Genomic DNA, 16,582 nt, shown 5'->3' on the forward strand with positions numbered 1-16,582 from the left:
TGTGCACTTGCAAACTGTAGTCTGGCTTTTTTATGGCAGTTTTGGAGCATTGGCTTCTTCCTTGCTGAGCAGCCTTTCAGGTTATGTTGATATAGGTCTCATTTTACTGTGGCTATAGATACTTGTCTACCTGTTTCCTCCAGCATCTTCACAAGGTCCTTTGCTGTTGTTCTGGGATTGATTTGCACTTTTCGCCCCAAACTATGTTCATCTCTAGGAGACAGAATGCGTCTCCTTCCTGAGCTGTATGATGGCTGTGTGGTCCCATGGAGTTTATACTTCTGTACTATTGTTTGTACAGATGAATGTGGTACCTTCAGGTGTTTGGAAATTGCTCCCAAGGATGAACCAGACTTGTGGAGGTCCACATTTTTTTTCTGAGGTCTTGGCTGATTTATTTTGATTTCAAAATCAAATCACTTTATTGTCACACAGCCATATACACAAGTGCAATGGTGTGTGAAATTCTTGGGTGCAGTTCCGATCAACATAGCAGTCGTGACAGTGATGAGACATACGCCAATCTACAATAAACATCAAATTAACACAACACAATTTAAACATCTGTTATACATAATTAAACTCGACTTAAAACATCAAATTAACACAGCACAATTTAAACATCTGTTATACACAATTACACTCAACAATATACAATAATAACATACATTGCACAGTATACAATATGCTGTTTTTTTTTTTTTTTTTTTTTTTTTTGTTTTTTACTATATAGATACTATATAGATACACATTATTCAATAAAAATTAAAATATATATGAAAAAAGTATATATATAGAATGTACAGTATTGTACTGTATTGACATTCAGGCTGTCGGTTGATAGTCAGTTGTTAAGAGAGACATAATATAATGACAGTAATATAATTTATGACAGTCCGGTGTGAGATAAAAGAGTAATAAAGTGCAGGGATGATGTATTTTGATCGTGGGAGATCAAGAGTTCAGAAGTCTGATTGCTTGGGGGAAGAAGCTATCATGGAGTCGGCTGGTGCGTGTCCTGATGCTGCGATACCGCCTACCTGATGGTAGCAGTGAGAACAGCCCATGGCTCGGGTGGCTGGAGTCTCTGATGATCCTCCGAGCTTTTTTCACACACCGCCTTGTATATATTTCCTGGAGGGAGGGAAGCTCACCTCCGATGATGTGTTTGGCAGTTCGCACCACCCTTTGCAGTGCTTTGCGGTTGTGGGCAGTGCTATTGCCGTACCAGGCGGAGATGCAGCCAGTCAGGATGCTCTCCACAGTGCAGGTGTAGAACCGTGTGAGGATGTGGCGGTTCATTCCAAACTTCCTCAGCCGTCTCAGGAAGAAAAGGCGCTGATGAGCCTTCTTCACAACGACTTCAGTGTGGACGGACCATGTGAGTTCCTCAGTGATGTGGACACCGAGGAACTTGAAGCTGCTGACTCTCTCCACTGGTGCTCCATTGATGGTGATTGGACTGTGTTCTCTGTCTTTTCTCCTGAAGTCCACCACAAGCTCCTTTGTCTTACTGACGTTGAGGGAGAGGTTGTGCTCCTGACACCAGTGTGTCAGAGTGTGCACCTCCTCTCTGTAGGCTGTTTCATCATTGTCAGTGATCAGACCTACCACCGTCGTGTCATCAGCAAACTTAATGATGGCATTGGAGTTATGTGTTGCCACACAGTCATGTGTGTACAGGGAATACAGTAGTGGGCTGAGAACACAGCCCTGCGGGGCTCCAGTGTTGAGGGTCAGTGATGAGGAGATGTTGCTGCCTATTCTAACCACCTGGCGTCTGCTTGACAGGAAGTCCAGGATCCAGCTGCACAGCGAGCTGTTTAAGCCCAGAGCCCGGAGTTTCTCATCTAGCTTGGAGGGCACTATGGTGTTGAATGCTGAGCTGTAGTCTACAAACAGCATTCTCACATAAGTGTTCTTTTTTTCCAGGTGGGAGAGAGCAGTGTGTATTGTAGATGCAATGGCATCATCAGTGGAGCGGTTGTTACGGTAAGCAAACTGCAGCGGGTCAAGATTGAGTGGTAATACAGAGCAGATGTAATCTCTGATTAGTCTCTCAAAACATTTGCTGATGATGGGGGTCAGAGCAACAGGACGCCAGTCATTTAAACAAGTTATTTTCGATTGTTTTGGAACAGGCACAATGGTGGATGTTTTAAAGCATGTGGGGACTACAGACAAAGAGAGGGAAAGGTTGAAAATGTCCGTAAAAACACCAGCCAGCTGGTTCACGCACGCTCTGATGACGCGGCCCGGAATGCCGTCTGGACCCGCGGCTTTGCGGATATTCACCCGTCGGAATGATCGGGTTACATCCGCTACAGAGACGGAGAGTGAACTAACCTCTGTAGCTTCGGCCGTGAGAGCTCTCTCCGCGAGGGCGGTGTTATTTCCCTCGAAACGAGCATAAAAAGTATTTAGCTCATCCGGTAGAGAGGCAGCGGTGTTCATGGCGGAGTTTTTATTCCCTTTAAAGTCCGTGATGATGTTAATTCCCTGCCACATGCTTCTAGAGTTGGTGGTGTTAAACTGTCCTTCAATCTTACTCCTGTACTGGCGTTTTGCTGTTTTGATAGTTTTTCGGAGGGCATAACTGGCTTGTTTATGCTCCTCCGCGTTCCCGGAATTAAAAGCGGAGGTCCGCACATTAAGTGCTGCGCGAACATCGCTGTTGATCCACGGCTTCTGATTCGGATAGATTCGCACAGTTCTGGTCGGAATCACTTCCTCTACACACGTTCTGATGAAGCACATTACGCTATCAGCGTAAAGCTCGATGTCGTCATCAGAGGCGGACCGGAACATCTCCCAGTCCGTGCGATCAAAACAGTCTTGTAGCGTAGAGTCTGATTGGTCCGACCAGCACTGGATCGTTCTGAGGGTGGGTGCTTCCTGTTTCAGTTTCTGCCTGTAAGCGGGCAGAAGCAGAATGGAAGAGTGGTCCGATTTTCCAAATGGTGGGCGGGGGAGGGATTTGTAGCCATCCCGGAACGGAGAGTAGCAATGGTCCAAAACCCGGTCCCCTCGTGTGTTGAAACTAATGTGCTGGTGATATTTTGGTGCGACTGATTTTAAACTGGCTTTATTAAAGTCCCCGGTCACAATGAACGCGGCCTCAGGGTGCGCGGTTTCCTGCTCACTTATACTCCCATACAGTTCCTTGAGTGCCCGGTCTGTGTCGGCTTGTGGGGGGATGTACACAGCAGTGATAATGACCGCTGTGAATTCCCTCGGTAGCCAGAATGGTCGACACAGAAGCATAAGAAATTCCAGATCAGGAGAACAGAAAGACTTGATAGAATGTATGTTCCTCTGATCACACCAGGATTTGTTGATCATAAAACATACACCACCTCCTCTAGTTTTACCTGAGAGGTCTTTCGCTCTGTCCGCTCGGAGCATGGAGAACCCCGCGGGTTCAATGGCTGAGTCTGGAATCTCCGCAGACATCCAAGTTTCCGTAAGGCAGATAACGCAGCAGTCCCTCGTCTCTCGTTGGAAAGAGATCCGCGCTTTCAGCTCGCAGAGCTTGTTATCCAGAGACTGAACATTTGCCAGTAGAATAGTGGGTAGCGGGGGTCGATTTGCGCGGCGTCTTACTCTGATGAGAACGCCGGCTCTGTTTCCCCTTTTCCTCCTGCGTTTCCGCGGCCGTGCTGCCCAGACAAAGGGCTCCGCTTGCGTGTTTGTAAACAGCGGGTCGGCATTGAGGAATGTGAAGTCCGGTTTACGGTGTGAGATCGCTGAGCCAATGTCCAAAAGTGTTTGTCTGTCGTAGACAATAAGGCAGGCAACATCCAAGACAAGAAACATAAGAATTGTAAACAAAACAAACAAACCATTGCTAAGTTGTGTCGGAGCTCGCAACGCAGCAGCCATACTCAGCGCCATCTTGAGTCCAATGATATGATTTTCCCCTGATGTCAAGCAGAAAGGCACTGAGTTTAAAGGTAGGCCTTAAAATACATCCACAGGTACACCTCCAATTCAGTACACCTCCTATCAGAAGCTAATTGTCTAAAGGCTTGATCATTTTCTGGAATTTTCCAAGCTGCTTAAAGTCACAGTTAACTTAGTGTATGTAAACTTCTGACCCACTGGAATTGTGATAGTCAATTAAAAGTGAAATAATCTGTCTGTAAACCATTGTTGGAAAGATTACTTGTGTCATGCACAAAGTAGATGTCCTAAACGACTTGCCACAACTATACTTTGCTAATATGAAATCTGTGGAGTGGTTAAACAATTAGTTTTAATGACCTAAGTGTAGGTAAACTTCTGACTTCAACTGTATATTAGGATTCAATAAGTTGTGAGCCATCACGTTATAATCTAGCTTGATGGACGAGCGTCCCCGTGCCAGAGTGTGCATCAGCCAGGTACAGTTTCAGTCTCTCCCCCTTAGATCAGGACACTTCGCACAACTCATAGAAGAGGCGCTGACTGCACAGAGAAATGCCAGTTTCGGAGTTTGTAGTTATTTACATAATCAGCTTCCTTATTATTTGAACTTTAATAAAGCTATAAAGCATTACATATAACTGCATTTAAGATGCAACGCAGGGGTGTTTCCCGGATCCACTTATTCCACGAGAGTGCTTCTGTATTTACTTATTTGGCATTTTTGTATAATTCCCTCCATACTTTGCAATCTACATCACCTGAAGCTGTTTGGAAAGTTTAGAGTGCATCTGGACTGTGAGCTGTGTAATTCTTCCTCTCCTCTGTCAGGCGCGAACTGCAGTGCAACTCTCGCGTGTCATCATTATAGTTTAATGTGATCTCATGTTACGTTAAATGAGGTCAAATGACTATTCGACAACATACATTTTTGTCGACAATTTTTTATTGTTGACGTTGTCAAAAACGTCGACTAATCGTTTCAGCCCTAATAGCCATGCCTATCTACTACATTATGCATCTAATTTTACCTGCCGCAAATCCGAAATGGAAACAAAATAATTATAATAACCCCCAACCCCCTCCTTTTCCTCTACAGTTGACATTAAATTAATATTTGCATGTAATATATATTTTTTACTGTTATCATTATGTTTGCATCATGGAGCTCAGCAACAAATACCTGTACTGGCATATAACTTCATATAACGTCTTCGACAGCATGGGGGCCCCCTGCCGGATCGGGGGCCCAACGCAACTTGCGTACATTGCGTATAGGAAGGACCAACACTGAGCTCATAGAAGCTTACTGTTAAGTTCAATCTCGCATACATTTTCTGGAAAGCATAGAAGTAAACATTCTAAATAACATGCAGCTTACATGGACCAATCAGATGTGAGCCTAAGAGTACCGATGCTTGCAGTGTAGACAATACCTTTGATTATAATGGGAGCAATTTTTTTTTTATTTTTATTTTTTTTTTCAGGTGTAGACTGAGATCCAGACCATCAATCTGGATATCGATCTCGACCGGGCTTCCCGCAAAACACGAGCTCCAGACCAGTGACAGGATCAGTGCGAGCACGTCAGCCGGGCTTCCTGCAAAACGCAAGCTCCAGAACAGTGACTGGATCAGTGTGCGCGCGTTAACCAGGCGCTAGGGATGGGCGATACCACTTATTTTCTTTTCGATCCGATACCAAGTACTTTTAGGCCAATATCGCCGATATCGATACCAATACCGATACCTCTATTAAAATGAATTTTTACGAATTATTTGGATAAGATTAGTAACTTTATTATTACTTACATTTTTTTATATATTTATGTGCCTAAACAGAAAATTATTAGGCTGCTTTGTTAATTATTAGGCTGCTTTGTTGCTTAATGTCAAACCTAGGCATGACATGTATTATAATGGGCTTGTGTGACCATTGTGAATAACTCCAGATGCTGTTTTTCTGTCATTACGTCAGTAAAGCACTGCTCCCTCTTTGAATGAGCACTATGACTGAAAGGGTGAGTGCTGTCTGCTGGTGTATTTTTGCATTTCTGCGCATCAAGATGAGAGGAAGAAAAAATAGTTCCGGTGCCATTCGGATTCATTCAATACGCTCATATAATTCTTTTTTCCACTTCGAAGCTTATGAGATGCATTAATATTCATGTCATCTAAATAATAAGATCACTTGTTAAAAAAAAGTAAAAAATCAGAATTGATATTTTTATGTGAGGATCGATATTCTTGATACCACATCAGTATCGGAAGTATCGATACTTTAGTACTGATCCGCCCATTCCTACCAGACGCTCCTTTTAAATGCGAGCTCTCCTGACAAACGCAGAAATGCTCGCATGTGCGATTTATTCGGGCTTTCGTCGATATCGTTGCGCATGGGACCCATTTGAAATTTACATGAGAATTTGCTATTTAAAAGTACCATGGAGCAGTTCAACCATCATGTGAATCATCTAGACAACGCCGACAGTCTGAACAGCACTAATGAGGGAAAGAGAAATTACCTGCTGCCCAGGGCTACCATAAGTTATAAGACTTTACACATCTACACATCAACACTCTTAGTAACATTTATCCCAGTTAACTGTAACAGAATTTTTCATTACAACTGTGGAAGTTGTAGCCAAGAAAACCACGGATAGCACGGATAGTTGGAAACTATCAACATCTGAAGTACCTTATTTTGTTGTGGATGTCCCAATGTGGATACTAAATTTGCACTTTTCACAGAGCTCAATAAAATATTCAAATTATATTTTGGTTGCATTTGAGAAAAAAAAAATTAATTGTGTAAAATAGGCACGTAATATCGGAATATCAATCGCAGGACCCTGAATCGAATCAAATCGAAATCGTATCGCAACAGACTTTGAAGTATCGGCAAATATCGGATCGCAGGCCAAGAGAATCGATATAAGATCATAGCATGATGAAACGTCCAATTTACAACCCTAGTGTAGACAGGGTGTCAGAACTGTTGGTCTCAGGTTAGAGATTTTGGAAAAATTCTAATAAACCATTCCCCCTGCCACTGGCTGACAAAATAGTCCTGTCCCAAACTGGGCTGGGCTTTGTTTCACAAAAGTATCATAAGCCTAAGTAGAGCGTAGAAACCATTGGAAGACACATTTATTTATTTATTTATTTATTTATTTTTAAAGGTTGCCCATCTTTTAGCACAGGTGTGTAATGCTAAGTCTCTGTACAAGCACTAAATGCTCTATTTGTACACTTGGCAAACATTCTTACGCATTCACTTACAGTGAGTTAATGCACTTTTGGCAGTGTGTCGTCTAACTTTCCAGGAATTTCACGAATCACACCATTCCACTGCTCTGCATTCTCTCATTTGTTTGAATGAAGTTAATTTCAAAGTGCTCACAGATCACTGCAGAGTCACAGTCACAACTACACTGCAATAAACTACAACAAATAACAAAAGTAGATCGACCAAATCCATCTGAAATAACCAGTAGCATACGTTTATTAGGGACATGTAGTATGTCATAACCTTATGTAATTTAGCCATAAAATATAAGGCGCTTTAGTGATCTGTAATTAAGACCTAGCCCTAATCCTGACCCCAACATGATCCCAGGACAATGACTAGCCTAATATTTGTGTACAGTTTACCAAACAAAGATAAAGTGAATTTGAAGGGTGACTAAAGAGCATGGTTTTTCTTCCAAATTTAGCGCAGTCTGAGAGTGGACGACAGAGGGGGAGGGGAAAAGAAGACTGATTTGGCTTAAACTGCTATATATGACCTTACAGGGTGAAAAGCCATCATTTAGGAGAAAGGGAGAGTGTACTTGCACTGTAAACTGAAGAAAAGTTATGATATATAATGAATGGGAAAATGTTCATATTCTGCCCTATTTCTTGGTCACTAATCAAATACAATCAAATTTGTGACAAAGGTCAGATTTCCTTGCTTCCATTGGAACATTCTCCACTTAAAATGGAAGTTAACAGGACCAGTCTAAGGCTGGGCGATATGGCCAAAAATATTTTCACAATATTTTTTTCAGATCATTTGGTATTGATATTTATCACGATATACATTACATACCATTAATGAGGGAGGAAATGCATTCCACATGTTTGTTAGACCTCAAGAATGAATGTAAATATAACTTGTTTGTTTATAAGTAAACTCCAGAGGGTAAAGGCGGGTTTAAGGCGGTTTTACATGGGATGCGGTGGGTGGCAGGCTTTGCTTGCATTCTTGCCGCCTCTCATGTGTACAGGCGTTTTACATTCATACGAGAAGCGGTGCGAAATGCTCCAGTAAAAGTCAAATGCCCCCTATTGCTTCTGCTCAGATACTGTGTCTCTGAGGCGATTACTGTAAATATTGTATTAGTTTTTATATAAGTGATTGCACATAAATAAAATGCCACTTATTTTTTCATAAAATCCTTCATAACTATAAATATTGTAATAAGCTATTTTTTATATTAATGATGACGGTCCATGGCCCGTTTGTATACATCGCCCAGTCATCTATCTTCCAAATAAGCTATCCATGTTTCTGTTGTCTATTTTCACCTGGTACAACAATTCGTCCATTCACAGCTTCCCATGAGGCTGTTTTCCTATTTATGTCTCTATAAACACTCAAAGAATAATTATATAGGTCAGGAAATTCAGCAACAGCGAGTTTATACTACAGCATGTTGTTTTTGACTACACAAAAGCTAAATGTTTTGATTGGATAAATTCAGCTCTGATTGGTCAATGACAAGCGGCAGCTGCGGAGAGATAAAATATTTGTATCTTGCGCTGTGTGCACTGCAAGCAGTCGTACACAACATAGCGGCAGGATTCTCATGAACCAGCTTGGAAAGCGGCACCGCTTCAACTGCCGCTTCTGTTTGGCCGGCTCTCTCTTGTTGAAAAGGAATAGGGAATGTGCGGGGACCGTGTCCCATGTAAAGCTACCTTTAAAGTATACTGCGTTTAGGATTTAATCCTACATCAGGTGTGTGTGACCTCTTTTCGATGAAATTTCGCCAATTTCATCGCCTTCAGCAGACGTTTCACAATCCAGCTCAGTAGGTGGCGGTAATGCACCGAGTTGGATTGCTAACTGACTATAAACATCACAAGAAGACGATTTGTTGCCTGTGACAGCGCTATGGATCATGAAGAAAACAAAAAAACAAACAAACAATCAAACAAACAAACAAACAAAAAAAAAAAGTTTAACTAAATAATACATTAATAAACAGCAATTGTGTCGATAGCTGTATTGTATTGTCAATGCTGTCTTGTTCGATACACAACAATATCATATTAGCCTGACTAGCCGCTAGCCAGCTAATACTTCCTAACAGGCTGATTTCATGACTGTGATTCAGTTAGCTAGTGGTGTGTATAGCTTTGCTAAATTTAAAAAATGACTCAAAGGTTTATCACTGATATCAAAAATGTATTTTTTCTGATTAATACCAGTATCGTTTTATCGCTCAGCCCTAGACCAGTCCACAAAACTTTTAAGTACACATGGTTTCAAAAGTGTGCTATAGCCACAGAGCTTAAACTAATGCGTCTTAACATGACTCTAGTGCGATAAAATCAATTACTAAACTTAGTGTGAAGTTATTTCAACTTTGTTGTTAACAGTGCCGGAAAACCCTGTAATCTCAGTAGCTTTCAAAAATAGGCCTCTACACCCTCTGAAATCGGGCACCTTTTAATTCCATTGTAAGTGCCTTACTCTCACTCTGATTTGAAATACATTTTTTTGTTGTAATCAGCATTATGCAACAAATGTTGTTGATTGAGTTTAACATTTATATAACCTGAAACATATTCCATAAAATGTGCCTTGTTATATACTACTTATTTTGGCAAACATAGGAAGTCATCTGTGTTTTCTATGCATGTAGACAATTTGCGAATTGTACACCATATACTTGGGGAATACTTAAATTGAGGTATGCACTCTTAGAAGAAAAAGTTTCATATAGAACCCAAAAGGGTTCTATAGCTCGCTTCATATTTGGAACCCCTAAAAGGTTCTTTTTAAGGGTTCTATCAAAAGAACCCTCAAGGGTTCTTTGAGTCAGGTGAAAAGGTTTTATATCAAACCTTTTAGGGGTTCCCAACATGGAATTGTAACATTTGGTTTTTGTTCCGTTTTTAAATTTAGTTTTTGTTTTATTACCAGAATAACGTTTGATAGTTGTGAATTAAATATTTCATATAGATATGAAATCATTTATAAAGATAAATAACCATATAAAACACATTCGAGTAATATTTAGTAAAGCATTTTTATTTGTTTGTATTTACAACACTAGCAATAAATAACAATTCATAATGCAATAGTTATAAGAATTGACTTAATCCACAGGTTTGTAATTAGAAGCTAATTATTAGTAATATTATTTATATAAAAAATCATAAACATTACATCATTTAACATTAACCATAAATTAAAATTATAACCATAAGTTAAAATAAATAAATAAAAACAAATCACCTATGAAAATCTGCAAAAGAATACAGAATAGTTTTGTTGCCACTGGGTTTTTTTCCCAACAGCATGGTTATAATTAAACGCACTGAGTGAAGTCTTTTGGATACAACAAATTAAACAAAACTTCACTTTAGTCATCTCCATGTCATCAGTTTGATGCCGACTCTCTGCATTGAGGGGTCTTGACACCATATGGAAGATCAGGTTGAGGATGGATGTGCTGATCCCTGTAAGAGACACATTTAATAGACATGCTGTCAGTATGCACGGTAATTAAAAACACAGTTAAGATGCAATTTAGAGATATACAATTTGTTTCTCTCTAAATTGCATTTTAAAACTTACATGAAGAAGAGGAGGTGTTGTGTTTTCTCTGTGTTAAGATGGTCAAACAAGTAATGTCACACTCCAGAGACACTGCAAAAAGAAATGAACAATTTAGTATCATAAAAACCTTGATGCAATGCAAAATAATGAGAAATAATGGGAAAAGATATACCTTTTATGACATTGTTTGTCATTGTTTTGAAGTCAGACGTCCCCTTTGACTTCCACTTGTCATGATACTGATGATGTTGGTGGTCAGAACTTTGGAAGTGCTCTCTGAGTTTAGGTGAAGGTCTTTGCTAAAAACCTATGTTAAATTAATATAGCATCTTCAATAAAAATACATAATTTGGCTTAATTCAGTTCTCTGATGTGCTCCTGGAAACTTTAGTTTTTCCCCCATGTTTTCTAGGTGAAAAGAAAAGTAAATAATAACATAACATATCATCAGCATTACTAGTCAAACCACAAAAGAGATTTTAGTGATTCTTGCGTCCTATCAGAGAATATTGCAGGCCTGGATGAAACCTTTTTGTCGACTTTTCGTCTTTGTGCTTAAGTAAACGTGTAAGGAGTTAGGTCAAAATAAGTCAAAATAACATAAAATTTATCAATAAATTCATGTAATTCTCTCACTTACCACAGTTATGTCGCTCTCTCATGCTTTCAGCTAAATTTGAAATAGGATGCTCATGTGTTTTGATCACTTGCGCGAGTTGCTCCTCTGAGAGTGCGCAGCTTAAAGGAATATTCCGGGTTCAATACAAGTTAAACTCAACTGACAGCATTTGTGACATAATATTGATGACCACACAAATTTATTTTGACTTGTTCCTCCTTTTCTTTAAAAAAAGCAAAAATCGTGGTTACAGTGAGGCACTTACAATGGAAGTGAATGTGGCCAATTTTTGGAGGGTTTAAAGGCAGAAATGTGAAGCTTATGATTTTATAAAAGCACTTACATTAATTCTCTGTTAAAACCTGTGTATTATTTGAGCTGTAAAGTTTACATTGTCATTTTTACAGTCGTTTTAGTGTTTGTTGACATTACATTGTCTTGGTTGTAAAATTGGCTAGAACTTTACACAGAAAAGGTTTGTAAGTGATTTTGTCACACTAAAATCATGTTTACACGCATATCCTTTGTCTTGTGGCTATACTTTTGAAACAGTGAGTATTTTAACGTTAAAAAATTGGTCCCTATTCACTTTCAAGTGCCTCACTGTAACCCAGATTTTTGGTTTTTTAAAGAAAAGGAGGGACGAGTTGAAATTAGTAATCACCATTATGCCACAAATGCTGACAATTGAGCTTAACTTGTATTTGGAACATCACCCTGGGATGCTACTCTCAATGGACAAAAATATAATTGTGCCACCATATTAATTTATTTCATTATAAAACTAAAATTTTATTGAAATTGAAATTGATAACTTGGACCAAATATTAAAGAAAAGCAGCCAATAAGTGCCCAACATAGATGGGAACTCCTTCAATACTGTTTAAAAAGCATCCCAGGGTGATACCTCAAGAAGTAGGTTGAGAAAATGTCAAGTCATTTTTATTTGTATAGCGCCTTTCACAACACACATTGTTTCAAAGCAGCTTTACAGAAGATCAGGCATTAACAGAATATGTTAATATATAATAACATAATTTACATGTCTGCAAATTCTAGGCAAAGGGTGACTACTTTGAAGATGCTAAACTATAACACAGTTTTGATTTATTTTGGATTTTGTTTAGTCACAACATAATTCCCATAGTTCCATTTATGTTATTCCATAGTTTTGATGACTTTACTATTATTCTAAAATGTGAAAAAAAAAAAAAAAAAAAATTATAATAAAGAATGAGTAAGTGTTTGACCGGTAGTGTATATGTGGGGATATCTAGTTTACTTGCTACTATATGCCTAAAACATACTTTTTATATACCTTAGAAAGATACAATGCCAATAGTGTTGGAAATTAACTCGGAGGACTCTGAGCAAAAATGCCACTGAAATTGACAAAAATATCCCCAAAATTAAAAATATGGGGGCAAAAAATGCCTGTAGTGCAACTGTACTACAATAATACATATACAAAACAACCACTTTTAGTGTTTGAATTAATCATCTCTCACTAAACACTGTTTGAAATGTTTATTTTTGCCTTTTTAATTTTTAAAAAAATTATTATTCAGTTGGCATGTAGGATTTGAGAAGTTTGCTTAATAATCTCATTCCATATCTGGATAATTGCTGCAATATTATAGAGGATACATTTCCTCCTCTATGATATTGCATTATATTAGATTTGTACAGTATATTAACTTAATAGCCAAAATACCTGGACATACGTGAATGAGAATAAACCTGAAATAGGAATGTGTTTCAATCACAATGCACATTATGTAGTTTAGAGGTGATTTAGAGACATAAAGAATATGGCTATTTCTATTTAAATAAATGGTGTATTCTTAAAATGTTCTGTTTGTCCAAGAAACCTCTTGCAGCAATGCAGGTCTTTGGCATTTAGAAGCTGCTAGTTTAGGACCTGTCTCCAGTCTGTTTCTCAAACTGGAGACTGATTTACTTGTCTTTTTGTTGTGCATCTGGCCATCCACTTCCCTCTCTATCCTGGTTAGAGATTCTTTTTCAAAACAGTAATACATGGAATAGCCAATAGATTTTAGGAGAAAATGGAATTTCAGGAGAAATGTGTTTCTTTTTGCCTATTTTTAAAACCAAAATTTGACTTGCAAGTGTAAAGCAACTTGTAAGAACTCAATACCTCAGCAAATGGGGAAAAAACCCACTGTATTGTGATTTCCGCATGGTATCACAACCATTTTCAATTGTTCTAATAATAAGACAATTTTCTTGAGTACCAAATTAGCACTTTAGAATGCTTTTGTAAGGAATAGGTGACACAGTATATGTTTGCCATCATGGGTAAAGAATATTTTTTATAAATATCACTTAAAACAATTATTTCAAACCGTAAAAATAATTTGCAATTAATGATTTTGGCAGTATTTTTGACCAATTTAATGAATCCTTAGTGAAAGGAAGCATCAATATTTTTCAAGAACAAAAATGTCTTTGTGTTCTAAAAATGGAAGCGTATATACTATATATAATTTTCATAAAGTAACTTGTAACGTAATTACTTGAGTATTTTTTCGGCTAGCTACTTATTTACTTTTACTTGAGTCATAATATTTCTCAGAACTACTACTTGTGCTTAAGTGAATTATTTCTTCAGTAGCAGTACTTTTACTTAAGGAAAAAAAATCAGTACTCTTTCCACCACTGCTCTCTACGTCATCACTACTTTCTCTATACTCCATCACTGCTTCCGTTATACTCATCTCTACTTCATCTTTACTTCACCTCTATTTCCTGCTTATAGATAATGGCTTCCTCAACACTCCATTACTCTCTGTTACTCATAGCCACTTCCCCATACTCCATAATTGCTTTCTGCTTTTAGATTACCTCTACTTCTGCTCTTTATCACTGCTTCCTCTATAATATATTAATGTTTCCTGCTTATAGCCACTTCACAATACTCCATCATTGCTGCCGCTCTTAGATTACCACTTCCTCTACACTCCATCATTGCTTCCTCTATACTCAATCACTGCTTCTTGTTTATAGCCTTTTCCCCTATACTCCATCATTGCTTCTTGCTCTTAGAGGACCACTTCCTCAACACTACATCACTGCATCCTGATTCTTGCCACTTTCCCATACTTCGTCAATGCTTCCTTCACTTAGATGACCACTTCCTCTGCACTTCATCACTGCTTCTACACACCATCACTGCTTACTGATAATCGTCACTTCCCTCATACTCCATCATTGCTTTCTGCTCTAAGATAAGCACTTCCTCTACACCCCATCACTGCTTCCTGCTTGTAGTCACTTCCCCTATACTCCATTATTGCTTCCTCCTTTTAGATGACCACTTCCACTACACTTCTTCACTGCTTCCCCTGTACACCATCAATGCTTCCTGCTATTAGTCACTTCACCTATACTCCATCACTGCTTCCTGCTCTTAGATGACCACTTCCTCTACACTCTATCACTGCTTCTTCTATACACCATCACTGCTTCCTGCTAATAGTCACTTCCCTCATACTCCATTATTGCTTCCTCCTTTTAGATGACCACTTCCACTACACTTCTTCACTGCTTCCCCTGTACACCATCAATGCTTCCTGCTATTAGTCACTTCACCTATACTCCATCACTGCTTCCTGCTCTTAGATGACCACTTCCTCTACACTCTATCACTGCTTCTTCTATACACCATCACTGCTTCCTGCTAATAGTCACTTCCCTCATACTCCATTATTGCTTCCTCCTTTTAGATGACCACTTCCACTACACTTCTTCACTGCTTCCCCTGTACACCATCAATGCTTCCTGCTATTAGTCCACTTCCACCCTCCATACCCCTGCACCATCACTGCTTCCTGCTCTTAGATGACCATTTCCTCTACACTTCATCACTGTTTCCCCTATACACCATCACTGCTTCCTGCTATTAGTCACTTCACCTATACACCATCACTGCTTCCTGCTTGTAGTCACTTCCCCTATACTCCATTATTGCTTCCTGCTCTTAGATGACCACTTTCTCTGCATTTTATCACTGCTTCCTCTATACACCATCACTGCTTCCTGCTATTAGTCACTTCCCCTATACTCCATCTCTGCTTTCTGCTCTTAGATGACCACTTCCTTTACACTACATCACAGCTTCCTACTTACAGCCACTTTCCCATACTCCATCATTGCTTCCTGCTCTTAGAGTGCCACTTCCTCTGCACTTTATTACTGCTTCCTGCTAATAGTCACTTTCCCTATACTCCCATCACTGCTTCCTGCTCTTAAATTACCACTTCCTCTACATTCCATCACTTCTTTCTTCTTATAGCCACTTCCCCAATACTCCATCATTGCTTCCGGCTCTTAGATGTCCATTTCCCCTATACTCTAACACTTCTTCCTGTTTAAAGCCCCTTCCCCTATACTCCCATCATTGCTTCCTGCTCTTAGATACAGTACTTCCTCTACGCCCCATTACTGCTTTCAGTTCCATTCATTCTTCTTCCGTGACTGCATTATTTTAATCACGCATCACCACTGCCATCCCATGTTTTTATCCATTCCCCTATCTCTCTTCTCTCTCTCTCTCTCCTCTCAGTGTTTTCTGCACACTCAGAACACATTTTTAAATATTCCTGTATCTATCAGGTCAACTCTGCTAACTTGACATCCCACAGGATTTAATGCCTTCTGACCAGTACATTAATGTTTGGCTTTTATAACCACATATCTCATACTTGTTGCTATGGTCGGGTCAAGAGCTGAAATTGAGCTGAAATGATTTCCCTTACTCCTCAGGAGAACATTAATTTATCCATCCCACCCTGAGAGTCTTGCGAGAAAGCAGTGTGTAGTTCAGAGAGAATTTGAAAGTGTTTTCATACTTAACTGCATGTGGTAGTCACTAGGGCTGGGCGAAATGTAGAAAAGGTTTTATTGAGAATCGCCTTAAATATTGCGATATGCGATTATATTGTCAACCCCCCTTGACGAGGGTCGGTGATTATTTTTGCTTCATTGATTTTGCTTTAAAAATTACATTTATTTATTGTAACATGAAAAACATCAAATATATTTCTACATTCAAATTGCACTTTAAACTAAACAAAAAAGCAATTAAAATAACGAAGTCATCAAAAATCTTATTTAACCACCTCCACAAATCCAAACATTTACCATCTCCAACGACCCCATTTGCCCTCACACAAGCATCCGTCAACGAGAACAGATGGAAAATTA

Source organism: Myxocyprinus asiaticus, chromosome 1, assembly GCF_019703515.2.
Source record: "Myxocyprinus asiaticus isolate MX2 ecotype Aquarium Trade chromosome 1, UBuf_Myxa_2, whole genome shotgun sequence".
Taxonomy (NCBI): domain Eukaryota; kingdom Metazoa; phylum Chordata; class Actinopteri; order Cypriniformes; family Catostomidae; genus Myxocyprinus; species Myxocyprinus asiaticus.